Source organism: Schistocerca piceifrons, chromosome 5 (genome assembly GCF_021461385.2).
Source record: "Schistocerca piceifrons isolate TAMUIC-IGC-003096 chromosome 5, iqSchPice1.1, whole genome shotgun sequence".
NCBI classification, from domain to species: Eukaryota; Metazoa; Arthropoda; class Insecta; order Orthoptera; family Acrididae; genus Schistocerca; species Schistocerca piceifrons.
In genome coordinates this window covers 345,665,230-345,683,897 of record NC_060142.1, presented here as the reverse complement: position 1 = coordinate 345,683,897, position 18,668 = coordinate 345,665,230, and the positions used below count along the sequence as shown (strand labels likewise).

The 18,668-nt window shown below is 40.7% G+C and overlaps 1 protein-coding gene and 1 pseudogene across 6 annotated transcripts in view; both read right to left on the bottom strand.

Moving 5' to 3' along the window:
- LOC124798130 (hemicentin-2-like) overlaps nucleotides 1–18,668 on the bottom strand; it is a 1,906,233-nt gene that overhangs the window by 665,989 nt on the left and 1,221,576 nt on the right. The gene's annotated exons all lie outside the window — the stretch shown is intronic.
- Nucleotides 4,167–4,284, bottom strand: LOC124799465 (annotated as a pseudogene).

Sequence of the window (18,668 nt, the reverse complement as noted above, 5' to 3'; positions counted from 1 at the left end):
TGAAAAAAGGTAAGATGAACATCAACAAAAATAAACCAGGTTAACTCACCGTGCAATGTTGAGTATATTAGATTAGGAAACGCAACACTAAAAGTTGTGGATGAATTTTATTACCTGAAAAGCAAAATAACTGTAGATTACTGATGTAAAGAAAATGAAAAATGCAGATTGGCAGTAGCAACAAATGCTTTTTTGAAAATGAGTTATTTGTCAATATCGAATACAAATTTCAGTATAAAGAAAACTTCTCTGACGTTTATAAGAGTGCCCAGGCGCACTGCTGTGTAATATTATTTTTTTTTCCTTTCTATCACTACACATCTGTTTCGGCTAAACTGCCGTTATCGAGTAACCTGTGGTATAATGTAGGTGACATTATATTCATTATACAAATTTATTTTATAGTAAATCGCTGAGTATAGATTGTTACTTGCCTATAAACTGTCTACATTGATTGCATATAGGCCCTATATAAAATCGTTGGCAACTGTATTTTGACTGTCGTTCTGTATTTATCGAATAAAGCAGTAATTAATTTGTTATGGCACTAATTTGACAGTTTGGAGCTACGATGTCGTTTATTTATAAAGTACAGTCACTGTTATGAGTATGGTAGATACATTTTTCGTTGCGCGTTAATCTGTGGTTGCTGCATGTAGTCGTACTCTACGTTCGTAGTGATCGTAGATGGTATTAATTTATAGGTGCTTGTTAGGTAGGGGGTTTCTATTTGACGTGTTTGCCTTTGATAACTTCGATTTTCAATAATTTTTTGCAAATTATGACATTCTCTCGAATATTGTATTAACGCTACGGCGTGTGTTTCCAAAGTATGTGTATGAACAACAATGTTGAGGTTCTATTTTGGCGTGCGCCAACTTTGGCTGCGAATTCCAATTTGAATTCAGTATTCTCTTACAAGCTTTTCAGTAAATATTTTAAAATAGTAATGATGTTTAAGAGTGATCTGTTCACTCGATGACTTGTGGTTGGTTTCATATGTGCACGTAAATTTCGAATTCCTCTAGAATATTACTGGTAGGACATTACGGAATTTTGTGAATAACCCACAGTGCGTGTTCAGTTGTATCTACTGTGCGTTGACAGTCTTTTAGATGGAACTCGAAATTTATGTATCCTTAATGAATCTAATTAGGGACAAAAGAAGTTTATAGCACAACTTGAGTAACAAATGGGATCGGTTGACAGGGCACATCCTGAGGCATCAACAAATTGTTAATAGGGCAAGAAAAGAAGGCTGGGTGTAAAAACTGTGGAGGGAGACCAAGGCACGATTCAAGTAAGTAAATTCGAATGGATGTAGTTTCCTGTAGCTAGGAAGAGATGAGGAAACATGCACAGAACGGGCAGCTTGTAGAGTTGTATGATACAATTCTTCGGACTGATGTTTTCAGCAATGTCGTGTTTGAGAAAGCAATGTGCTTACTGACTCATTGCGGGAAGTGGGTTCTAGAAATATTGTGCAAACAATTCCCACCATGCACCACACCTCACTTTAACACGTCCCAGTGCCTTGAGCATTTCCGTTCCTCTTCTATACTTTCTAAACAAACCTGTGAAGATTTGATGAACTCTAATTCTTTTTCTACCCCTTTTTTTAATCCAGTCTCGAAAGGCGTACATAGGAGCTACTGAAGGTAAAATTTCTCGTTGCATTGACTGTATCTTCTGTATGATCTACGTTTCGACCGCTCTGTTTGGATCTACTTCAGGTTCTTGTAGTGTCCATTGAGCGTTCAGTTAATTGCGTGCACCACAAAATCCCGAAGAAGATGGCAGAAAAGGAGTCGAATCTTCGATCATACGGAAAAAATATGATCCGCCATAACAACCAGAAGATTTTACCTTCAGTGAAATCCTGCAGACCTACAGGAACCGAATTACTTTAGGGACCTATATCGTGCATGACGTGGAACGTGAACTGTTGACGAGGAACTCCAACTGAGATTAGACATTACTTCCAATCACGTATGTCAAAATGGTCACTGTCATCTTCCCTGTTGCGTTGTCTTAGTCATCTCTGGGTGTTTACTCGTACATGACATCTCGCAGGTAAACAGGTAGTTTAGAAGAGGCGTTCGACATGTACGCAAATATTCGTATGGACGAATATTTCCTTAACTGAACCTAGTACGTTGAAGTGGACAACAAAAGATCCACAGAAACAAAATTCACATCGAGTGTACCCCAAGGAAGCGTGTAGTCTCTAAATGTTCCCAGTATGCATAAGGTTGTGAAACTTAGTTTGCCATGTGCCTGTAATTTATCGCACTTGCTTTCCTCCGCATACCGGTTTCCGTGAGATCATCGAAGTTAAGCGATGTCGGGCGTGGCCGGCACTTGGCTGGGTGACCATCCAGCCGCCATGCACTGTTGCCATTTTTCGGGGTGCGCTCAGCCTCGTGATGCCAACTGAGGAGCTACTCGACCGAATAGTAGCGGCTCCGGTCAAAGAAAACCATCATAACGACTGGGAGAGCGGTGTGCTGACCACACGCCCCTCCTATCCGCATCCTCAACTGAGGATGACACAGCGGTCGGATGGTCCCCATGGGCCACGACGGAGTGCTTTTTTCCTCCACATGGAATTCCCCATTACTAATGGAGGTCTCTTCTGTTATAAATTCTTTGCCAAATAACAAGAAGTTATGCATGCGAGGTTCTGTTAATCGCCACATCAGATGCTTCGTGACTTCTAACAGGAGACAAATGATATAAAAATGAATTTTTAGTTTGCAGGACACAGTGTTACACCTTCAGACAGGAGCACTGTGCGTCGGGATGGAGTGGTATGTCTTGTGGAGAAGAAGGCGCATGGCGCCAGTGTGGTGGGCGGTTTCGCGTCGCCCTGGCCCAGAGCAGCAGGTGCAGGACAGCACCCGTTCTCAGCAGAAGCTCCGCCAGCGCCACGACCAAATTGTGTTCCTCTGGCCGCGGGCGGCGGCTGCCGGCAAACTACATACGCAACTCAATTACTGGGCCGAGGGGCAAGGCGGCGGGCGGCCGCGGAAAAACGAAAGGAATCGACTCTAATTAAATTGCCCAAGTGCTTGAAAATACATCGAAGAGGCAGCTGTAATAGACGGCGTATCTGGCCCTCAGCTGAACACAGTTTTTCTTCTTCAGAGATAGGCTAGAGGCACTGGAAAAAGTGGCGTGTGCTATAAACACACAGGATCTTTACTATGTGGGAACTCAACTTACTTCACTGCAGAGGTGGTTAACGAACGAAACAGGGAATTGATAAACTAATGTTAGTCAGTAGCATGGGAATTTTATACGTATACAGATGGGGTTACGGACACAAGACTAGATATTTCTATAGGTGACTGAGGGAGGTGTACTGAACAACATTACATCACTATTTACTTCATTCTGCGACTAATTCAAATGGTTCAGATGGCTCTCAGCACAATGGGACTTAACATCTAAGGTCATCAGTCTCCTAGAACTTAGAACCACTTAAACCTAACTAACCTAAGGACATCACACACATCCATGCCGGAGGCAGGATCCGAACCTGCGACCGTAGCGGTCGCGCGGTTCCACACTGAAGAGCCTAGAACCGCTCGGCCAAAGCGGCTGGCTCTCAGCGTCTAATAACTATAACTATTAGGAGTAGTATGTTTCTTAGATTCGTTAATACCTCGAAGTACATGTGGAAAGAGCAGCCATTAACGTTTATTTTCCTCTGGATTTCAGATCAAGTGTGGAAGTGTGGACGCGTGGACATAAAACGGTTAGTCTATACTGACAGGTGTTGTCCACTCAGTGGAGCACTTGTGACCATGTAGAATACATCAGGCAGTAAATTATGTCACGAGATGGCGGGAAAACTATTAGATGCATCGGGAAAGCAACTATCACACTGAAGTGAGTGTATGTTAAGATACCAATATTCACCATATCTGCACTAACATTCCTAACACTCACTATACATATAGCACTCCGTCTTCAGGCCACAAGTAGCCCATCGGGACCATGCGACCGCCGTGTCATCCTGAGATGAGGATGCGGATAGGAGGAGCGTGTGGTCAGCACACCGCTCTCCCAGTCGTTATGATGGTTTTCTTTGACCGGAGCCGCTACTATTCGGTCGAGTAGCTCCTCAATTGGCATCACGAGGCTGAGTGCACCCCGAAAAATGGCAACAGCGCATGGCGGCCCGGATGGTCACCCAACCAAGTTCCGGCCACGCCCGACAGCGATTAACTTCGGTGGTCTGATGGGAACCGGTGTATCCACTGCGGCAAGGCCGTTGCCAGCACTATACATATGCAAGATAATAATTATAACTAGCACAAATCATAAGTTTTTAAGCTGATTAGTACCTCCACATACATCTGTACGAACAAACCATTTTTGTTTATTTTCCCCCAGGCAGCAGTTCAGGTATTAAGTGGCCCGCGTAGGCCATTCAGCAGACATCAGTCTATGACGTGTGCGTGGGAAGACTGCAGGGAAAAACTGCCACCACAGTCATGTGGGTACATATTAAGGTAACACAAATAAAAATATCTGCACTTGTACCCGCTACATCGTATATATTCATAATCAGAATCAATTCCAAATCTGAAATCAGAGCAACCAATAAAACCCAACTCTTAAAGCTGAGAGGGTGTTTATTACTGTCATCAAACTACAGCCAGAATAGAACTCTCCTGGACGGAAAGAGTAGTTATTTAAAGAAACATCGAATGTTTCAGAACCCTTGTACATTTATAGAACCAACAAATACTCCAGATAAACAGACATTACGAACTTAAGGTATTACAAGACCCTTCCAGAACCGTCAAACGCGAAATAATAATTGCTGGTGGTCGGACTTCAACCGACAGGTAGCTTGCCAGCCAAGGACGCTAACTACTACACCACGTTGAATGTGTCAGAGCCGACAGCTTTGTATGCCTTCTTCATCTCAGCTGCAACCTACATCCACCTGAACCTGCTAACTATACTAAGGCCTTGGTCTCCCTCTACAACTTTTACCGTCCACACCACCTTGCTTTACCAAACTGACTTCCTTGGTATGTCAGGATGCGTTCGAAATCAGCAAGTGTAATATGTTTATTCATATGTTAGTGAGGAAGCGGACCACCAAATCTTTCGCAAAACATCATTAATTGGTTCATATAGCTCCCCCTTACATAATTATTGTTACATATCATTCGAAATAAAAATAAAAAAGTTTTGATGCTCAACTTGATAAAATATAGTTACTGATCAATTGTAATTCTTCAAAATCTTGCACATTCGCTAGTATCATAGTGGTTAAGTGATCCATTAAAAATTATTTACAGCAAATACAAAAGTTTTACTATTTTTTTAAAAACCTGTAACATCATAGTAAAATACTAAAGATCAACATGACCAGACTACTTGAACCAGGTACAATTAATAAAAACATGCTAACGTGCACTACTGACGCGAATTTCTTGCGTAACATATGATGTAGCTCCTACTGGAGTCCGCTGTTTCCAAAAAATTATGTAACATATTGGTTTATTTGCGTAAGATGTGGTGTATCCCTTCCTCACTGAGTATGAATAAACACATTGTAAATCGGGGTTTCTTGACGCGTTTTGAAGGGGATATCCTAATACACTTGCTGATTTTATTAAATGAAACCGTTTTTAAACTACTGCTTCGGTACTGTAGGTACTGGGAGATGAAGAAGCTTGCACAGAATAAAGTAGCACGGAGAGCTGCATCAAACCAGTCTCTGGAATGAAGACCACAAAACAACAACATCGGAAAGGATCTGGGTTAGTAAGTTTTTGGAATATAGATATTTTATTTAATAAAAATGGTTTTTAAGCTACTGTATCGGAAAGGAACTGGGTTAGTAAGTTTTTGGAATATAGAGGTCGTTACTTACGTTAAATGACGCAGATTGCTGTACACCAATAAAGTCGTATGGTGACATCATCTACTGGGAAGTTGTTGGATTATAGTTCTTCTAAAATGGATGATTTCTAATGGATAACGTGGTGTTTTACTTACTGTTTTATTAGAAACATTTCTGTTTCTGTAATTTTCTTGTATTTTGGCACCGAAGATGGCTATTTATAGCTAAAATATGGAAACTATTTTGTACTTTTCTTTAGAAACGTAGCGTACTGAGACACGATACGTGTTATGTTTAACTGTTTCTGCTATTGTTAAACTGATACGGCCCCAACATGAGTTGACTGCTAAGAAACTAATTAAACGTGTATAGTTTCTGAATTAACTAACAAGGCACAGTACTAAACCAATTGAGCTACCATTTCCTCCTTAGAAGTGTTTGATATTCATTGCCTATAGATGTCCTACGCAAATTATTTCATTTGAAAGCGAATAAATTTCAGTACTGGCCAAAATCGCGGCTATTCAAAATTATTTATTACTGAATCAAAAAATTCCTGTTGCTGTGTCGCCCTATGTATTGTGTATATCAGGCATGAAACCTGCTACTGAACTTTGAGAAAACTCTCTGGGTGGGAGATAACGGAAGCATATGAATGTAGATATATTTTATGCCGTCAGTAGGTTTCCCGTCTCGAGCAAGAGTTGCCTGTCTCGTAATGGGATAAATTAATCTGCCTCTGACATAAAGAAAAAGTAATAGACATGTAATAATAATATTAATAATAATAATAATAATAATAATAATAATAATAATAAAGTGCTGTATGTGAGTGATTCAAACGGAAGATGAGACTGGAAAGAGTGAAATTATTATGAGTAGCAAAAGGAAATAATTTTTTCGAGATTGAGAGACATGCAGCTGTCATTCCCCCCGTATACGGAAGTAGTTTTTTGGTTCTGTGTGTCCAACTTTTGATTGCACGGTAACATTAGGAAATTGTCAATTGATTTTGCGGTACCAGTTCTTCCCTCGTTTCAAGAAAAAGAAATACCGAACGTCACTTTTCAGTTCTGCATAAATGAATATACAATGCTTCGAAATCCACTAACAATGGAATACGATGAACCCCCGCCCCCAAGAAATACACGCGATGTGTAAATTTATCTCCGAAGCTCAAAACTTTCCCCAGCTTCTCTCGCCGTCTTTACATTTCAGAAGCGGTCTATACGGAAACAGCTGCACACCGTTTTGCGTCTGCTGCAATGTGTGATAAGACTAAAGAGCGTTATGGGCCCAAAAGTTTAACTCACGAGTCGGGCGGCCCAAGTTTCCAAGTAATTGTAAGCCCTGACAAAAAGGCACTTGCATAAATAAAGACGAAGCGGATTAATTCTTTCGCCGAAGTTTGCCATGGTAAAACTGTAAGCAGATTCGTTTAATTTCAAAGTTTTGGTCGGTGAATTTGTTTGCATGTTTAGATTGAATGAAAAAGCTGTTCAATTTTAACCTCACTTTCTCTTTTGTTGTACGGCAATGACTTACGCAAGGAAATGGAAATCAGTTGGTTCGAAACACAGAGTATGCTTTCGTATGAAAATTTATTTCCTTTTCTTGGTGACGCCGAGAGAACTTATTCTACATTCTTCTGCTCTCCTGTATGCAGAATATATCATGAATTAAATTTCTAACAACCCATGCGTGCCATATTATTTATATTCGCGGGAGAGGTGATAGCACCTAATAGTAACTCAGAAATATAGTTCAACTGAAGAAAACCTATATGATTAATTTGACAAGAAAACATTTTACGAAAAAATGCAATGTTTGACAGAAGTGGATGAATTACATCTGATTCAGTTATTGTGATGGATCGATATCAGGAAACACCGGTAACCTCACTGAATATGATGGCTGCAAATGGTGATAGCCCCAGCACAGCACGTGATGGGAATACACGCCAGTTCTTCTTCGGCACCTTCTGAAGAACCTCCAAGAGAGTAGACTGATGAGGGGTTGCACTTTTAAAATAGTGATGTTTTTAACAGTTCTGCATCACCAATTTTGGGCAAGAAAAGTTTTTACGATAGCAGATTTCTGTCATGGAGAAAAATATATTGTAATAGTAGTAAAAGTAGACGAGACCTTATCCTCTAGCTAGTCATGTAACATAATTGTAATATAAGCTTTTAATCTCGTTTTTGTTACCCTGTTACGCACGAAGTATCAATAAGTGAAATTAAATCAAGTAGGAAAATTGTCAAAAATCAGTTACAAGATGAGTACCTTTTTACATGGAAACTGTAGGAAACTAACACAGCTCTTCATTTAAGAGGAGAGGTAAAATTGTTTGGACGTTAAAGAATCTCAGTTCGCTTGCATATATCTTATGTTCAATGGTAAAAGATCTTCTGTTTCAAGATACAAGATGGTGCACGACCGACGAAATATGGCTTAATTGTCCACATGTTACACAAACAGATCTACAACTATGTAGCAGTTTACTTGCCATAATATTCTGTGCCTGTAGAATTAATAGTATATTCGAAATACTTTTAATTTATTACGCAGTCCTTAAATGTGAAGAACTCCAAATACAAATGCTGCTAAAAACACACACTCGTGTTTAACAACAAGAAAAATGGCAGAAAACGGCGGAAATTAATTATGGCGGTCTCTAGTGCCCATTCTTCATTTGATTCTATAACTAGTCACCAGATTGGAGCACCGACCAAAAAACATCTTGTGTTCGACTGTTGTTGTTGTGATCTTCAGTCAGAAAATGCTTTAATGCAGCTCTCCGCACTACTCTATACTGCGCGATCCTCTTCATCTCCGAATAACTACTGTAGCCTATCCTTTTGAATCTGCTTACTATATTCATCTCTTGGTCTCCCTCTACAATTAATACCGCCGCACACTTCCCTCGCCGGCCGGTGCGGCCGTGCATTTCTAGGCGCATCAGTCTGGAACAGCGTGACCGCTACGGTCGCAGTTTCGAATCCTGTCTCGGGCGTGGATGTGTGTGATGTCCTTAGGTTAGTTAGGTTTAAGTAGTTCTAAGTTCTAGGGGACTGATGAGCTCAGCTGTTAAGTCCCATAGTGATCAGAGCCATTTGAACCATTTTTTAACACTTCCCTCCAATACTAAATCGGTAATATTTTGATGTCTCAGAATGTGTCCTATCAAATGGTCCCTTCTTTTGTCCAGGCAAGTCTCTTTTCTCTTCAGCTCTATTTAGAACCTCCTCATTAGTTACGTGGTCTACCCATCTAATCTTCAACATGCTTTTGTAGTACCACATTTCGGAAGTTTCTATTCTCTTCTTGTCTAAACTATTTATCGTCCATGTTAAACTTCCATACATGACTACACTCCAGACAATTACCTTGAAAAAGGATTTGCTAACACTTAAATCCATATTCGATGTTAACATACTTCCGTTCTTCAGAAATGCTTTTCTTGACATTGCCAGCGTGCATTTTATATCCTCTCTACTTCGGCCCTCATCAGTTATTTTGATGCCCAAATAGCAGCCGGCCGCGATGGTCGTGCGGTTCTAGCGCTGCAGTCCGGAACCACTGGATTGCTACGGTCGCAGGTTCGAATCCTGCCTCGGGCATGGATGTGTGTGCTGTCCTTAGGTTAGTTAGGTTTAAGTAGTTCTAAGTTCTAGGGGACTGATGACCTAAGATGTTAAGTCCCATAGTGCTCAGAGCCATTTGAACCATTTTGAACCCAAATAGCAGAACTCATCTACTACCTTTTCCGCTCCCGGTAGCTGAGTAGTCAGCGCGACAGAATGTCAATCCTAGGGGCCCGGGTTAAAATTCCCGACACGGTCGGACATTTTCTCCGCTCAGCGACTGGGTGTTGTGTTGTGCTAATCATCATCATTTCAGCCCCATCAACGCGCAAGTCGCCGAAGTGGCGTCAGATTGAAGGACTTGCACCCGGCAAACGGTCTACCCGACGGGAGGCCCTAGTCACACGACATTTACATCTACTACCGTGTTTCGTTTCCTAAGCTAATTCCCTTAACACCACCTGATTTGATTCGACCATATTGCATTATCCTTATTTTGCTTTTGCTGATGTTCACCTTATTCCTCTTTTCAAGACACTGTCAATCCCGTTCAAGTGCTCTTCCAAGTCCTTTGCTGTCTCAGACAGAATTACAACGTTATCGGCACACCTCAGAAATTGTATAACTTCGCCCCGAATTTTAATTTCTACTCCAAATTTATCTTTGGTTTCCTTTACTGCTTGTTCATTGTAGAGTTTGAATAACACTGGCGATAGCCTACAACGTCGTCTTACTCCGTTCTCAACCACTGCTTACTTTTCATGCCCCTCTTATAACTGTCGTCTGCTTTCTGTTCATATGATTCAAATGGCTCTGACCACTACGCGACTTAACTTCCGAGGTCATCAGTCGCCTAGAACTTAGAACTAATTAAACCTAACTGACCTAAGGACATCACAAACATCCATGCCCGAGGCAGGATTCGAACCTGCGACCGTAGTGGTCGCTCGGTTCCAGACTGTAGCGCCTAGAACCGCACGGCCACTCCAGCCGGCTGGTTTCTGTACTAATTGTAAACAGCCTTTCGCTTCCTGTACCTGCTACCGTCAGAATTTCAAAGAGAGTATTCCAATGAAATGGTCAAAAGCTTTCTCTAATACTACAAATGCTACAAACGTAGGATTGCCTTTCCTTATCCTCTCTTCCAAGAGAAGTCGTAGGGCTAGTATTGCTTCGCGTTTTCCTGCATTTCTCCGGAAACGAAACTGATTTTCCCCGCGATCGGCTCCTGCCAGCTTTTCCATTCTTCTGTAAGTAATTCGTCTTGTGTTTTGCTACAGTGGGTTAGTACACTGATAGTCCTGTAATTTTCATACGTGTCAGTAATTGCTTTCTTTGGAATTGGAATTAGTACATTCGCCTTGAAGTCCGAAGGTATTTCGAACGTCTAATACAACTTGCACACCGGATGGAAGAGTTTTCTCATGGCTGCTCCCCCAAGACTATCAGTAGATCTGAAAGAATGTCTATTGCCGGAGTTTTGTTACAACTTAGATCTTTCAGAGATCTGTCAAATTCTTCTCGGAGTATCGTATCTCCAATTTCATCTTAATCTACATCCACTCCCCTTTCCATCGTATTGCTTTCCTTTCCTTTGTAGAGACCCCTATACACTCCTTCCATCTTTCCGCTTTCCCATTTTTGCTTAGGACTGAATTTCCGTTTGAGCTTTCGATATTCATACAGGTGGTTCTCCTTTTCCCAAACGCCTCTTTAATTTTCCTGTAGGCGGTATGTATCTTCCTCCTAGTGAACCAAGTTTCTAGATCCTTACATGTGTCCTCTAGCCATTCCTGCTTAGCCATTTTGCATGTTCTGTATATCTGATTTTCTTAACGTTTGTATTCCCTTTCGCCTGCTTCATTTGATGCATTTTTACATTTTCTCATTTCATGAGTTAAATTTCGTCTTAATATCTTTTGTTATCCAAGTATTTCTACTAGACCTTGATATTTTATTTATCTGATCCTATACTGCCTTCAGTATTTCATCTCTTAGAGATTCCCACTCGTTTTCTACAGTATTCCTTCCCCTGCTCTAGTTAACTGTTGCCTAACACTTCCCCTGAAACTCTTAGCAACCTCTGGTTGTTTCAACTTAATCACATGCCTTTCCTTAATTTTTTACCTTTTGTAGTTTCTTCCGTTTTAATTTACAGTTCATAACAAATAAATTGTGGTCAGAGTCTACAACCGCTCCTGAAAATATCTTACAGTTTAAATTCTGGTTCATAAATATAAGTTTTACCTTTACACAAGCAATCGAAAACCCTCTGGTGTTCCCAGAGCTCTTCCACGTATACAACCTTCTTTCATGATTCTTAAACCAAGTATTAGCGATGATTGAATTACGGTCTGCGCAAAATTCTACCAGACGGCTTCCTCTTTCATTCCTTTCACCGAGTTCACATTCACCAACTATTTTTACTTCTCTTGCTATTCTCCTATCAGAGTTAAATTTTTCTCAACGTACATTTCTTCAATCCTTTCGTTATCTACGTAGCTAGTTGGCATATAAACTTATACTACCGTGTATCCTGTATATCTTGGCTGCAATAGTACGTTGTTCAGTATACTGTTCGTAGTAGCTTGCCCGCATTCCTATTTTATTATTCGTTAATAAATCCACTCCTGCATTGCTCCTGTTTCATTTTGTATTTATAACCTTGTATTCACGTGACCAAAAGTCATGTTCCTCCTGTCACTGAATTTTCGAAAATTCTGCTATACAGAACTTGAAACTATCCATTTCCCTTTTTAAATTGTTTACCTATCCGCCCGGTTAAGGGATCTAACATTCCAGGCTCCGATCCGTAGGCCGCCAGTTTTGTTTCTCCTGATGTCGACATCCTCCTGAGTTGTCCCCGATCGGAGATCCAAATGGGGACTATTTTACCTCCGAAGTATTTTACCCCAGAGAACCCATCATATAGCAGAGCTGCATGGCCTCGGGAAAAATTCCGACTACCCCTGCTTACAGCCGTTCGCGGTACCAACACAGCAAAGCGATTGTGGCTGATGTTACAAGGTCAGATCAGTCCATCATCCAGGTTGATGCCCCTGCAGCTACAGAAAAGCCAGTTCACCCGCTGCTCCTCTTCAAGAACTATACGTTTGTATGGCCTCTCGACAAATACCCCTCCGTTGTAGTTGCACCTATGGTACGCTTATCTCTATTGCTGAGGCACAGCAAACCATTCTACTGACGGCAATGTCAGTGGTTCATGAAATTCCTCTTTTCTCTAGGCAAATTACTCTCCCCTACATGACCTCTAGGGATTTGCTGAATGTGTTACTAAATATTCGTACGATAAATGCCAGCATAAACATGGGAGTGGGAGTGGAATATATGTCTCCTCGGAGACCGAGTGCTAAATATACTATTTACGACATGGATAATTATACCACTAAGCAGTAACATTTTCGATAGCTTGGGCATTTTAAGGAAATGTTAAGTGTGTGAAAAATTGATAGTATTTGTTGAACTGAGCTGAACTGTAACAGCAACAAAGATATTTTCTCAAATCTATTCAATCCGTCTATCAGTGCCGTTCAGCTTTATGAGGTATGGAAGTAAATAAGTGATCGTGTGTTAAGAACAAGCAAAAAGTTTTGCTATGACATATTTCTTGCGAGAAGGTGAAGCACTGAAATCCATACGGCAAGCCTTTCATCTAAGAAAACCTTTGTGAATAAATGCTAACATAGTGGTAACAAGTGAGCAATGAAGTCGAGCAACAGATCCTACGCATTTCACTAAACTTTTAGGACGCTAGAGCGATAAATGTCAAACAACATCGGGAAATACGGTATTACTATCTCCGCTGTGATTCGAAACCTCGCCTGTTGTATTCTACGGGAACATCTACGTGGTCTCGCCTCCCCTGTAACAGTTTTCTTGATCAATTTCACATAATTTTTACATATGTGTTTTTCATATCTGAACTTCTTTCGTGGTTCACATAATTACAAGAGGATACATAATATTCTTTTAATAAGATGCTGAGCTTGTTGCTTAATTTAATGAGGTATACCTTCCTATAGTAAAATTAATCCTCGCAATCTGCATTTATTCTCTACCCAATATTCTTGAGTAGTTGAGAAACATCAGATGCTGTATAATTACTTTGTTCCTTTGTAAAATAAAATTTATTTCACTTTTAATTCCGTTTATTCCTACGAGGTTCGATTTCTGTTTGCTTATGTGCAAAAGAGAAAGACGTTCCTCTTATCCAAAAATTCTATTGATTACGATGACAGCAAATTCAGCTGTCATACACAGAGTTTTCTGCTGAAGAACAATTCTTTACACTTTTACACTGAAATCCTACATTCTTATATTGTAGTATGAGTCGCTGTAACTTATCAATATCTGTAATTCTTTGTAGTGGTCTTCTGCTCGTCATCTGAACTTTAATAAATTATTGTAAAGACGGACGATTCCCGTGGAATATCTCAGCAGCCTTACTCAGTACTAAATGGTGGCTTAGCAAATAATAAGTCGCATTCAGTACTTTGAAGCAGAATCAAATACACAGACAGAAAAAAAAAATCGCAGTACGAAGAAGGAGTTGTGTGACATAAACGAAAGTTCTTAGGCGTGTTTCTACATTTAAAAGAGGATGTCTATTCAAATTTCGCGCCATCACATAAAATTGTTGCTACTATGTGGATACAAATTTTGTTTGCTTTAAATATGTTCTGTGACGGTCGTGGGCGTTAGTTACCTTTGAGATTGAGCGTGGTGCGTTGATGTTATTCAAGAATGCCTGTAGGGCGACAGAGACGCCATTATGAACACTTCGCTGAGAAAGTGGGCAGGAACTGCGGATAGGTGGGTCTCGGTGGGAGTGTGGGTCGGAAGTGGGTCGAGCCGAGATAGTCCACACAGTTGCGATGACGCTGTGTCGCGTGTGGCGTAGTGGTTAACGTACCTGCATGTTACGCATGACATTGCAGGTTCGAACCCCATTCCGGTACACATATAATGTATTTATGATGTGTTGAGTGAATTATTGCACAGACACGTGGTTTGACATAATGTTATTATTTTAGTGCAATGATTCGTCCTTTTATATGATGGAGACGCCCGTCTTATTATGCATATGGAATATGTAAATATAGTTGACAGCAGGACATTGTCCTCTTAAGATGAACGACTGTACTTCATTCATTTCATAGTGAGCCAGAAAGAGATATATCTTTTAAAGAGATTAATTTTGAGAACAGAATATATCCGATTGAATTCGTTTCTAACAAGGGAACCTCCCCATCGCATCCCCTCAGATTTAGTTATAAGTTGGCACAGTGGATAGGCCTTGAAAAACTGAACACAGATCAATGGAGAAAACAGTAAGAAGTTGTGTGGAACTATGAAAAAATAAGCAAAATATACAAACTGAGTAGTCCATGCGCAAGATAAGCAGCATCAAGGATAGAGTGAGCTCAGGAGCATCGTGGTCCCGTGGTTAGCATGAGCAGCTGCGGAACGAGAGGTCTTTGGTTCAAGTCATCCCTTGAGTAAAAAGTTTATTTTTTTAATTTTCAGCCAATTATTATCTGTCCGTCCATCCGGCCGATGCGAGGTAACTGCGCCGTGGTATGGGGACGCTACACTTAAACAGAAATCGAAACACACGACGTCAGTCGACTACAGCGCACGGAGGAGAGAGGATTCCTGCTAACGAGGCTCCCTGGCTGGCAGTTGACTGTTCGATACTTTGGACGAGAGTGCATTAAATACGTGAGATGTATTCCGTGGGCAATATGAATCCAGCAAATATAGCTCGCGACTTCAATAAGAAGGCCAATGATAATAATTGTCTGAAAATAAAAAATTAAACTTCTCACTCGAGGGAAGACTTGAACGAAGAACCTCTCGTTCCGAAGCTGCTCACACTAACCACGGGACCACGGCGCTCCTGAGCTCACACTATCCTTGATGTTGCCTATCTTGTGCATGGACTACTCAGTTTGTATATTTTGCTTATTTTTTATAGTTCCACACAACTTCTTCCTGTTTTCTCGATTGATCTGTGTTTCGTTTTTCACTGTGCCAACTTATAACTACATCTGAGGGGGGTGCGATGGGGAGATTCCTTTGCAAGCAAGTCATGTTGATACAGCTGTAACTTGACAATGGCATAATAGAACAAAATCAAGTTTGCGATTAAATACGATTAGGCCCCTACATCGAATATCAATACTGGTAGAAAATGTAATTTATAACGTAATACGAAGCTGTGGACGTCTGCAAACAAAAATAATTAAAAACTGGTATCAAAACACAATCTACGTGGAATCAATGAGTTGACGAGGACACTTCACGAGAGTTTAAAGAAAGGACGAAATATTTTTTAATGGGTTATGCAAGTGGGTGTCCATGTAAGCCTAAAGACTCTTGGACAAATAGAGCACCAAGCTCCTTACTAAGAAGAATATGGGAAGAAATGTACGTAGTAGTGTGGCGTTCCCGTTAGAAGAATGTCGGACGAAATGACGAGTCCCTCCCATAAGAAGAATAATATGGCACAGATTCGGCAGGAACATGAACCAAGGAAAAGTTCAGTGAAACTCTGCAAATGGTGCTTTCTTTTAAGTAAGAATAACTTCCCCGTCTGGTGCTTCGATATAGACTAAAGTGTGGTGTAATGTCTTCATCTGCGTAGTTAAACACTCATTTCCTTCGCAGCCCGCCAGGAGGCATGGCCACTCTCTATCACATCGACTTATAGGCGTTGCACATGGACTCGCTGTTGACCGTCTGCCACTGTGGCTGCAGGATGGCCAACCAACGACAAGTGCTGTCGGTCACGTGGCACGTGGATTCTATGAGCATTACTCGAAGTTGAATATGACTTTGAGTAGATGAGTTATTGTCTATTCCACCAACTTACATGAGAAGCACATCTCTGCAATTTTGGGGAAGACAGCCTTGGAATTTTGCTTGCTATAGTGGCTACAGAATTCACGGGAAAAGTGGCATTAGCAAGGTTTAGCCATCGACGCTTGTTGAACTCACCTTAGTGTAAGGACTGTACGAATAGTTATTCGGAGCTATCCTCTACTCAATAGGGCTCTTTAAACCGTGTGTGTTAAGATGTTTTACGTTTCAGTTACATCCTGTTTTTAGTTAAGTAGTTCATCGGTTCCAACGTGGGCAACTTACACTGCGGAAACTGTTTATGCCTAAGTCATATGGCGTGATTGTCTACTTCCTGTCTATCGGATTTGAGCCTATTTAGCAATTTGTGAATATTATTTCTGCTTTTACATGTCATTTATTTAGCGCTCTCTGGATTTTTTTGCAGCCTGCTATTTTAGTTTAAACAACATAGGCGTCGCTGTTTAAATTTCATTTATAGAAGTAGTCCTAGTTATCATAATTAAAACCGAGTACGTACATTGGTACATTCTCTGCTGGTTGAGATTTGCAATCTATCTAATTCCATATTTAGCTATTTATTCGCAATTTAGACTTCTTTAAGGTGGAGCTTCTACCTATATATGAGGGTTCAAACAATCTTTATCTGATTCACGTAAATCTTCCACATTGTTTTTATTGTTGCTAATTGCTTGTTGTGATCTGGTGTATTTACAGGTGCTGACTGAAGTATTATCTAAATGTTTACGCACGCCTAATGTATTTTCTAGAGGCTTTGTTAATTGAAATGTTTTTGTGTTCCTTCTTGTAGTACCTGAATTCATATTGCACTTTATTATATTTATTTTGAGACAGAAGCTCTTTGAAAGATTATGATTTGAAATCTCGGGTTAATATTTATAAAATTTAAAGTACTAAAGGTTCATTGCTGATATTTTATTCTTATAAAGAATTGCATTCATTTGCGCTTGTCAAATTTCGCGTATTAAGGAAAATTCTTAGTATCAGTTTGCACAGCGAATGAAACTAATTTACCTTTTCAGGATGACACGTTACGTTTCTTGTGGCCTTGCACGTTAACTGTCCCAGCTCCTCGTTTGCCAAAATTCACAGTAATTTTCAAGTTTTTCCGCTGTATGTTAATGATTTACCATAACTTCATTCTCTTATTAACAAACTGTTTGAACTGAAATAATAAAAACATTTAGTGTAGTCTAGTAAGATTATAATGTAGTGTGATACTAAATAAGAGAAAAAAATTTATTGTAGTTCGGCAGGTGCATGTACTGCACAGGAAAACAAAAATGTAATGTGCAACAAGCGATAGTTTGAGGATAAGCGAATAGAGAAAGGAGACTCGGACTTATCAATCAAAGCCAGAAATAATGTTAAGTAGAGCACGCAGAAATGAATTAAATAATGCTGAATGTACCTAGATAGAATGCCCGGTACGCTTCACCTGCGGTCCTTAGCATTATACTGATGAGATACTGAGAGTTTCATGAGACTGTACCACTGATATCTGCGCAACGCGGCTGCCAGGTAATGGCGGGTGGAGTGAGACCGAGGCTGTGGAAGAGCAACGCCTATTGCCCCTGGAGTGCGGGCAGCCATGGCAGCGCGACAGTGCCGCGGGAGGTGATAAGCCACGGCGCTGCGGCCCGACCGTGCTGTATCTCCCAGAGCTGGCGGGTTCAACCACTCTTCGTCAAAAAAAAACTTAACTCGTAAAGAGCCGACGTTCTCCACATCGCCGGTGTATGTACTTTCATCCTCAGATAGGGTGGGCGACGGGAAACATCGGCCACGCCGCGATACGGACGCTCTTAAATTCCTTAATCTACAGAGTTTGCAAACAGGAGGGAATTCTTAAATAGGCTCTACTTTTTTTTAATGGGTCTTTTTTCTTCTCGTGAGAAGATAGTTAAATGTGCTGAGGACGATGCACTACATGTTTAAAGAATTTTTACAGCGTTTAGGGAATTTCTAAATATGTTGTTGTTGTGGTCTTCAGTCCTGAGAATGGTTTGATGCAGTTCTCCATGCTACCCTATCCTGTGCAAGTTTCTTCATCTCCCAGTACCTACCGCAACCTACATAATTCTGAATCTGCTTAGTGTATTCATCTCTTGAATCCACTCTACGATTTTTACCCTCCACGCTGCCCTCCAATGCTAAATTTGTGATCCCTTGATGCCTCAGAACATGTCCTACCAACCAGTCCCTTCTTCTCATCAAGTATTGCCACAAACTCCTCTTCTCCCCAATTCTATTCTATACCTCCTCATTAGTTATGTGATCTACCCATCTAATCTTCAGCATTCTTCTGT